The 10177-nt window shown below is 49.7% G+C and overlaps 1 long non-coding RNA gene across 1 annotated transcript; it reads left to right on the top strand.

Moving 5' to 3' along the window:
* Window positions 1-2540: 2540 nt before the first annotated feature.
* Window positions 2541-9970, top strand: LOC142922969 (uncharacterized). Its single transcript, XR_012940445.1, has 3 exons — window positions 2541-2710; window positions 4937-5922; window positions 8677-9970. It is a non-coding gene; the product is annotated as an uncharacterized LOC142922969 (long non-coding RNA).
* The last annotated feature ends 207 nt before the right edge of the window (window positions 9971-10177 follow it).

Raw genomic sequence — 10177 nt, 5'->3', positions numbered from 1 at the left:
GCAGCTGAGTGAGTGGCTGGGTGAGTGAGTTGTTGATTGAAAGCTTGAGTACGTGAGTGGTTGAGTGAGTGGCTGAGTGGGTGGCTGAGTGAGTGAGACACGGGAAGCAAGAGGGAGACAGGGGGAGATAGAAGAGTGAGACACGGGGAGAGAAAGGAGACACGGGGAGAGAGAGGAGGGAGACAGGAGGAGGTTGGAGAGGGAAAAGCGGGGAGAGAGAAGAGACACGGAGAAAGATAGGAGGGAAACGTGGGGAGGGAGAGGAGAGAGACACGGCGACATAGAGGAAGGAGACACGGGGAGAGAGAGGAGGGAGACCCTGGGAAAAAAAGAAAGGAGGAGACACGCGGAGGAGGTGAGAGGTAGGAGGAGAGTGCGTGGAGGTGAGAGGGGAGAGATAGGAGGAGAGTGCGTAGAGGAGGCGAGGGCTCCTATAATGATGACTTCAAGGCATGCTGGGAGACAAGTTCATGTGACCCACATAGCACAGGGAGCCATCGCTGTTGGAACCGCATGGGCAGGGAACGTGGCCTCCAACCCACCACCTGCACCAGCCTCACCACCACAAACCAACAACCACAACTAGAACTACAAATTCAACCACAAATGTAACCACAAATGTAACCACAGCCACAACCATACCCAACAACCATAACCACTATAACCACAACTATAACCAAAACCAACTACAATTATAACCACACCCACAACAATAACCACAATTATAGCCATATCTATAACCACAACTCTAAGCACTAAAACCAGACACAACTAAAACCACAACCATGATATAACCACTACAACTATAACCGCATTTCCGGTTATCACAGGTGGCAACATATGGTGCGAAAGAAGTTCAACACACATACAACAACAAAAGACAAAGATTTATTCTATAGCCTATAACAGACTGTTGGGGCAAGTTCTGTTAGCGAGTACCTATGGAGACCCGCAGTGTGGAACACAAGCAGGTGGGTGGCCAGCACTACACCCGACCGTCTTTGTCTCCCGAGTGGCGATGTTTATTACACACCACAACAGGTACTCATTTCAGGCAGAGTCGACGTAGGGGAAGCCCTGGACTGGTTCAAATGATCGTCACTGGTGTTGGCCGTGAGCGGGAATCGAACTTTCTCGGGTCCGTGGCGTGGCGTTCAACCGCTACTCTACTGCTCCCTACACATACAACAACCATGAAAGACAACATAACCACCTTCACCACAACTATAACCACAAAAACATAACATAACCATCACAACTTGTACCACAATCACAATTATAACCACAACCCCAAGTATAACAACAACAATAACATAACCACAACTGTAACTATAACCATGAAAACCCCAACCTCCACGTACACAACTATAGCCACAAAAAATATACCCCCCACAACCGCAATTATTACCACAACCAAAAGCACCATAACAACCAACATAACCACCTACACCACAACTAAAACCTGAACCACCACTACAACCAGCGATACAACCACAACTATAACCACTGCCACCACATTCAAAACCACCACAACCAACATCACCTCAACCACCACAACCATAACAAGCAACATAACCACAACAACCACATTGATGCTGATACTCTAACACCACCTACACAACCACTTTATCAAGGCTCTATGTATCCGTGTGTCCATGTGTCTCCGTGTCTCCACATGTCCCTGTGGGTGGGTGAATAGATGGGTTAGTGGGTGAGTTGGTGAGTGGGCAAGTGAGTGGGTGGGTGTGTGGGCGATGGAATCGAACCTGCACCTCTGCAGTGCAAGTCCAGTGAGCTAACGACCCGCATGTGGTGGGGTAAAGTGTGGGTACGCCCACCTTGCTCCAAAACGTGGAGATCAGCGTGGAAGAGTAGACCAAATACCCTAATTAGCGGCGTCTAGTGGAGGCCTCCTCCGCCAGCACGCGATTCGCCTCCTTCACAATAAACCCTTCCTTGCAAAGATAAAAAAGTATATTTGACTGATCCCATCAGCCTCTCATCAGCAGCAATGGCTCAACTCGAGCGCCACTCTGGACCGCTTTCCACCTTCAGTGCCTCAGCAGCAGAGCCGGGCTCTGCTTGAACCGATGCCGTGAGCCCAGCAGCTGTTTAGAAGCCTACGGCTGTGGGCCGCCTTTGTCTCTCCTCCACCACTGCTGAGGTGTCCACATCATGCGAGGTTCTCACCTTCAGGCTGAGTCGACCCAGAGGAGGCCCAGGCAGCGAACCGCTTCAGAAGTTGGCGCCACGTTCACCGGCGGAAGCGGAAGTAGAGAGAGCAGCAGAAGCATCGCGTGTGGGGAGCAGCTGAGGTGTGGATCAGAACTGTGTATTAGTGGTGGTGTGGTAGTAGTGGTGGTGGTGTTCGTGGTGGTGGGGTTGTTAGTGGTAGTGGGGTTGTTATTGGTGGTGGGGTTGTTATTGGTGGTGGGGTTGTTATTGGTGGTGGCGTTGTTAGTGGTGGGGTTGTTGTTAGTAGTGCTAAATACGCGGGAGCTTTGTCTTTGGCGGTGTGAGTGGGGGAGGGGGCGTAGAGGGGGGGGAAGGTGCTGGGGGGGAGGGGCTCACAGGATATTGCGTCACTGAGGGCGTGATCACCGAGCCCCGCCCCCACTTGTTTCTGCCGATCTTTTTTCTCACATGTGGCGGTAGAGAAGCACCGAGACGACAGAAGCAGCGACTCTCTGGAGGAAGTGAGGAACTGTAGGTGAGTGGTGATGTGAGTGGTGAGGACGTGTGTGTCTGTGTAGTGTACTGGCAGGAGGAGTGGTGGCGTTAGTGGTGTTACTGATAGTGGTGGTGGTATGTTGTGAGTGAGTCGTGACGATGTGAGTTCATGTCAGAATCAGAATATTTATACTGGAGTCAGATGAGCTATACAGCTCTTTCTCACAGATGTCCAGTGTTGTGGGTGAGTGGTAAAGATGTAACCTCGCGTTGATGTGAGTTTCTTATTAATGATGTGGGTCCGTGTTAATGATGTGGGTTTGTGATTTAAAGCTTTCGTGACTGCAGTAATTCATATTCTTAGTTCTTTCGGTAAAGTCACGTTGAAGGGAAACAATAAAATAATAAAATAGATATAAAACAATAAAATTCTCACGACGTTTCGACCATAACACAAACGGTCGTCATCAGGTGTGTCTGTTTGCATAAATGTATTTATTTTTAAACGGTGTATTTATTTATTTATAAAAAACGTTAGCACCACGCGCAGCGATTTAGCAGTTTATTTAAAAGTACGAGTCCATCTATGTTCTGAAAAGAGGAGGGGGGAGACGAAACAATCATTGTATGCCGTCTGAAAGCCACTGTAAGCGTGAACAATCAATTAAAACCTGAAATGGTTTATCAAATCTTTCCAATGATTGCTAAGCCAGAATCCATATTCTCGGTTGAAATTGTCTCTGTGCTTGTATATGTGGATAGCCTCATGAACGAATTTCTCATGGTAGCCAGATGGCTTACAAAGAACCTCTGTCTTGGAAAAGTCAATGTCATGTGAGCCTACTGAATTATAACAATAATCTGCCACGGCCGAGGTGTTGGTCCTACCGTGTTTAAGGTCTCCTTTGTGTTCACGAATGCGGTCCGAGACATGGCGTTTGGTTTCTCCAATGTAACTACTACCACAGAGGCAACTTAGTTTGTAGATACCAGGGTATTGTATGCCCGGAATCACATCTTTTACAGACGGAACCAGATCACGGATTTTATGTAATGTGTTGAAACGGACCTGGATCTTGTGTTTATTCAAGATTTTGGAGATCTTTTTTGTGATCCCCGCAATGTAGGGTAAAGTGATGGTTTTGAAAGGCTCCTCAAGAGGGTACTTCTTCATGGTTTGAGTGATAGCTTTGCGGATTGTATAGTCGGAGTAACCATTAGCCTTAAGAGCTTGGTGTACGTGCTTGAGTTCACTGCCTATGTGTTCCTGGTCGGATATGCATTGGGCTCTATGATACAGAGTCTTGATGAGAGAATTCTTCTGTGATGGATGGTGATGGGAATCCGGTTTCAGATAAGCATCCGTATGGGTAGCTTTCCTGTAGACAGAGTGGCTCATTGAACCATCAGGTCTCTTTTTAATTAGGACATCCAAAAAAGGTAGCTTGCCATCTTTTTCGACTTCCATGGTAAATCTGATGGCTGGGTGTATGGAATTGATGTGGTCGAAGAATTGGTCTAGAGCAGGCCGGCCATGTGGTCAGATGACAAAAGTGTCATCCGCGTACCTCTTCCATAAGGTTGGGCGCAGTGGCAGTCTGGATGGCGTCAGTCTCAAATTTCTCCATGAAAATGTTAGCTATAACCGGAGATAGGGGGGAGCCCATTGGGGTGCCCTCAGTTTGTTTGTAGAAAGTTCCATTCCAAGTGAAGGGCTATCCACATATACAAGCACAGGGACAATTTCACCCGAGAAGATGGATTCTGGCTTAGCATTGGAAAGATTTGATAAACCATTTCAGGTCTTAATTGATTGTTCACGTTTAAAGTGGCTTTCAGACAGCATACATTAAAATTTGTCGTCTCCCCCCTCCTCTTTTCAGAACATAGATGGACTAGTTCTTCTAAATAAACTGCCAAATCGCTGCACGTGGCGCTAACGTTTTTTTTTATAAATAAATAAATACACCGTTTGAAAATAAATAAATTCATGCAAACCGACACACCTGATGACGACCGTTTGTGTTATGGTCGAAACGTCGTGAAATTTTTTATTGTTTTATATATATTTTATTATTTCATTGTTTCCCTTCAACGTGACTTTACCGAAAGAACTAAGAAGATGTGGGTTTGTGTTGATGATGTTGGTTCACGGTGAGGATGAGTCTGTGATGTGACGTGACTCGTGTTGTGACGTGGGAAGCAGTGCCGACGTGCACCCTCTACCCTGTGTGATCCTCGCCTTCGTCTCCCGCTCTCCACACAGAGACCCGGACCGTGCGAGAGACGCCGCGAATTATGTGCACTCTGCACTGTTCGGACCGTGTACCAGTCGGAGCGCGGGCGGTGTTGTTGCAGTGAATGCCACGCTGCCCTCCAAGTTCGACTCCCGCTCACGGCCACCAACACTGCTGACGATTACCTCAACCACTCCTGGGCCTCCCTTTGTAGCCATAACGAGCAGCACCTACGAAGACCGGCACGGCACACGACACCAGTGTTGGTGGCCGTGAGCAGGAATCGAACCCCGGGTCGCTAGGTTCATAGCACAGCGCGCTAATCACTACACTACCGCACACACACACAGACACACACAAACACACAGATACACACACAGATACACAGACATACACACAAACACTCAGACACACACACAGACATACAGACACACACAGATGAGACACAACACACATCCGCCCTCGGGCCGTGACGTCACACCCGCTTCCACCCAGTCTGCCGCTAGAGCCACGCTGCAAGCTGCCTGCTGAGGAGCGCCTCTCTGCACGAAGCCTCCTGGAGCCTCTCTCGTAGCAGTCACCATGGAGGCTCACGGGCTGCGCAGTACTTCACGCACCCTCGTGACGCTGCTCGTGGCGAGCTCCGCGTTCCTCGCGTCTGTGCCCACGGAGGAGAAGAATTTCTCCCCTAACTAGCTGGTTAAGCCGAGGGGAGCCTGGGAGGTCCAACCGCCACAGGCCGGACAGCCTCTACCTCTCACCAAAGCGACCGTGGCCGTCCACATCAGCAACCGCCTCACAGGTCACGAAGCCGAGAGGGTGCCTCGAGTCGCTTCCTCTCCCAGCCATGGCATGGAGGTTCCCCAAGGAGGAGGAGAAGACGACGACCCAGCTCCTTCAGGGTGGACGACCTTCATGGAGATGCTGCACAGCGGGCCGGTGGCCATCGCCTACGAGGTGGCGAGCGCGGGGATCACCCTCCTCAGCCTCGGAGTGGCGGCTGAAGAATGCAGTGGTGAGTGCCGACTTCACGCTCACACAGGCCATCAGCGTGGCACCGTGACATACACCACATGCAGAGACACCACACGCAGAGATGCATCACGCGTACAGATCACTCGCGCAGATATAAGAATCTCACTCGCATACACCACACACACAAGTATATATCACATCCACGCACACATCCTAGACAAAGTTGCATATGTCATTTGGAACAAGCAAACACCTTGCTCAATTAAGTATACTTAAAAATTATCCACTGCAACTTTAAGGGTGTTTTTTGTTACTGGCAGCGTGGCATTTGGGACATGTGCTGGACTCCTTGTGCGGCGTTGGTGAGTTGCGCTGGTGCGGACAGAACAATGTCCCCTAGCCAGTAGAGTCAGAACAATAATATTTTTTAATGGTTGAGGAATCCGATGAGCTATAAAGCTCTTTTTCACAGATGTCCGGTAGGGGCTGGTAAGAACGTTACAACAACAAATACTACAAAAACATGTAATAGTGCAAAGTACAAGAAAGGTTAACAAATCACCCAAACACAAACAAATAAAACTAAACCAGCCCCATCATACTCTTTGGTTCTTTCGGTAAAGTCACGTAGGTATAAAATAAAGTAAATCACGATGTTTCGGGTGCAACACAAGCGTCCATCATCGGGTGGGGAAAGCATGGTCTGCTGCTGAGGCAGACTGATTTATTTGATTTTATACCTACGTGACTTTGCCGAAAGAACCAAAGAGTATGGATTCCTGCAGTCACGAAAGCTTCAAATCAAGAACACCCCCATCATACCAGTCAAAGCCCACTGAGGTACTAACTTATTTTTCAGATGGAACCTGGTCACAAATGAAAGCTCAACCTCGTTGTAAACCGCGCATGCACGTGAGCGCAAACCGCTACTGTAGGCGATTGCGCAGGTACGCGAGCGCTGGGCACCACCAAAAATAGTCGTGTAGGCACGCGCGTGCTGAACAATACTGTAAACGATCGTACAGGTACGGACACCAAGCACGCTCTACTCCTTTATTCGCCGCAAACAGCCGCGTGTGCGTGCGAACACAAAACACTCTCCACCCTCCTCTTCACCCTCCAAAGGAGCACAAGAAACAGTTTATTCCCCTACCAGTTATTTTATTTACCGCAAGCAACCCGTTAAGCTACGCGTAATTGTGTGGGTCAGTGGATGTCAGCCTATTCCCCTTGAGATCCTAGACTGTATTTCCTCTGCCTATCGCTCTGCTTTCTACCCTCGATCAAATAGCCCAAACTTACCTCTCTCTCTTACTCACGTGTACTTCCACTCTGCTGCGCTGGAAGCTGTAGAAAAGCGATCAGTAGAGGGTTGAGCCTGGCTGCGCTGAAGTGCATCACGCGGACGTCTCGAACGGCTAACTCCCCTCCTGCGTGGACCGCGATGATCTTGAAGAACTGCCTTGCTACCTGAATCCCCCTCCCTTTATCCCACCTACAACAAAGGAATTTCGCCGTTTCGCTCCCTTGGCCTCCCGTCCAATCAGGGGCTCGGATTTTCCCACCCTTCGATACCCGGATCCCAACTCGGGTGATGTCGCCGCAGTGATCTCTCCGACATCCGCTCTCTGTTCTCCCGCTACCAGTCCACTGACCCGTGCTTGTGTGTGTGTGGTTCCACTCGCGGTGGCTCGATGGCCCTTGCCGTGACCATGCAACTTTAATATTAGGTCCTGGCGCCGCAGTGCATGTCAGCTACAGGGGGAAGATCGCCCAATTTCCCGGCCGCAGGAAACCATGAAGATCGATCCCATTAGGGACTTCTGGAAAAAAAAACCTATCGGCCGGGTGACCTCCCCTCCTGGCTCTACGTGGGGCGTGTGTGCGTTCGTGCGGGGGGAGGGGGGGTGGCGAGGGTGCACCGCGTTGGCGTCGGCATCCCCCGGTGGCGGCTTCACGGCGGTGGGCACGGCCTCGGCAGAGCGGCTCTGCTGCGGCGGCCTCACGACTGTGCAGTGGGCAAAACGCGGACGTCTGAGAAGGCACCAGCCCCGGGAGAGTGGCGGGAAATCCGAGGCATCGGTGACGGCGTCGCGGCGGTGGGCACGGCTCCGCTGGAGCGGCTCCGCTGCGGCGGCACCACAGATGACGGTTCCCCAAGATGGAGAATACCCGTCTCCCTCAAGGTGGACGACCTTGATAAAGATGCTGCACAGTGGGCCGGTGGCCATCACTTACGACGTGGAGAGCGCGGGGATCACCATTACCAGCCTAAGAGTCTGGCTGAAGAATCCACTAATAAGAGAGAGAGTATGCTGGCGTCACTGTAACATAGAACATCAGCAGGACACCACAACAGAGACACCACACCCAGAGAGGCATCATGGATATAGATCACTCAGGCAAATGTCATAATCTCACATGCATAGATGACACAAATCAGAATCAGAATATTTATACTGGAAGAATCCGATGAGCTATTAAGCTATTTTTCACAGATGTACAGGAGAGGCAGGTTAGAACGTTACAACAACAAACAATAAAAAATCACACTCACATCCTCGACAAAGTCGCACACATTTATTACAAGCACACATTGTTCATGTTGGTGGATTACAAATAGTTGTCCGATATTTGCCACTGAAAGGCAGGTACAACACTCGTGCTCAATCAATGGTGGTGGTGTGGCAGATGGCAAGTGAAAAAAACATATTTGAGTGGAGTGACCAACAGGGGAAGAAGGAGACTGCAATCTCTTGCCTCTCATAATGATTTTGTTTCCGGTTTTAAACAGAAGTCATCGCAGCGCAGACGAGTTTACCGAAGCCGCTACATGAGAGGATCCATGTGTAAATTGGCTCGGAGCAAGTGCCACCCCATGAAAATCAAGAGGACCCATAGATCCCTAAAGACTCAACTGGATGGCTGCTCCATGATGAATAGCTCACCAACACTTACCAGCGCACCCACCAACAGCACCACTCCTACCAACACCACCACTCCTACCAACACCACCATTCCTACCAACACCACCATGACAAACCCCACCCCGAAAAACTAACACCATCACACTTTTAAATACCAACACCTCTACCAATACTATCCTGACTAACACCACCACCCCTTCCACCCCTACAAACCCTACCAACAGCATTTTCTCCACCTTCACTACCACCCGGACCAACACCATCATCCCAGCTGAGTGTGAGTGGTGTCACCTCATGATAATGGCCCGCATCAATGCCTGCCGCACTAAAATAAGCTCAATTACCCCTACCAGCTCAATCACCAACTCCACCGCTCCTACCAACTCCGCCACTTTGACCAATCCCACGTTTACCAACATTACCTCCTCTACCCTCACTACCACCCCTACCCACATCACCCCAGCTGAGCATGTGTCCAGCCTCATGATCATGAGGGAAAAGAGATCACTCTTCATGGCTGGATGAATGCCTGCTCCACCACTCCTACCAACTCCACCACCTCTACCAACCACACACCTACTAACACTACCTCCTCTACTAACCCAACCCTGACCACCATCACTTCCTCTACCCTCACCACCACTCCTTCCCACATCATCACCCCAGCTGAGCGTGAGTCCCGCCTCGTGATCATGAGGGCAAAGAGACCACTCTTCATGGCCCGGATCAATGCCTGCTCCACCACTCCTACCAACTCCACCACCTTTAGAATCCGCACACCTACCAACACCACCACACCTCCCAACACCGCTACCCTTACCAAACGCAACTACTCCGACGAACACCACCACTCCTACCAAAACCAACCCTACCAACGCCAACCCTACCAACACCAACCATACCAACACCATTATTCCTACCAACACCACTCCCCCTACCAACACCAACCCTACCAACACCAATCCTACCAACACAATGACTCCTACCAACACGACCACCCCAACCGACACCATCACTCTTTCCAACAACAGCCCTATCAACGCTACCTATCCTACAATTGCCAACTCTATAAACACCTTTACCTCTACCAACACCACCACCACCCCAAATAAGAAATAATACAAAATAAATAACATTCCAACATCGCTGCACCCTTTCCATGTTCCCTCCTTTGTTTACGCGTCATCCATTAAAATAAGTTATTGTTATTTTTTAAGAATAATAGTTACTAAGAATATTGTTTTGTATTAAGTGAAGTCATAATATTGTTCGAAAAGCTGGTTAATGTAGATCCTTTGTCAGTCATTTCTAGATGATTGCCTCGCCTTGCCTACATTCACCTTGGTGACTCAATCACATGCTCAAGGA

This window comes from Petromyzon marinus, unplaced genomic scaffold, assembly GCF_048934315.1.
Source record: "Petromyzon marinus isolate PM22_M1 ecotype Great Lakes invasive population unplaced genomic scaffold, UKy_Petmar_22M1.pri1.0 PM_Scaffold_237, whole genome shotgun sequence".
NCBI lineage: Eukaryota > Metazoa > Chordata > Hyperoartia > Petromyzontiformes > Petromyzontidae > Petromyzon > Petromyzon marinus.
The sequence above is the reverse complement of the archived record's forward strand: the minus strand, read 5'-3'. Positions and strand labels throughout refer to the sequence as shown.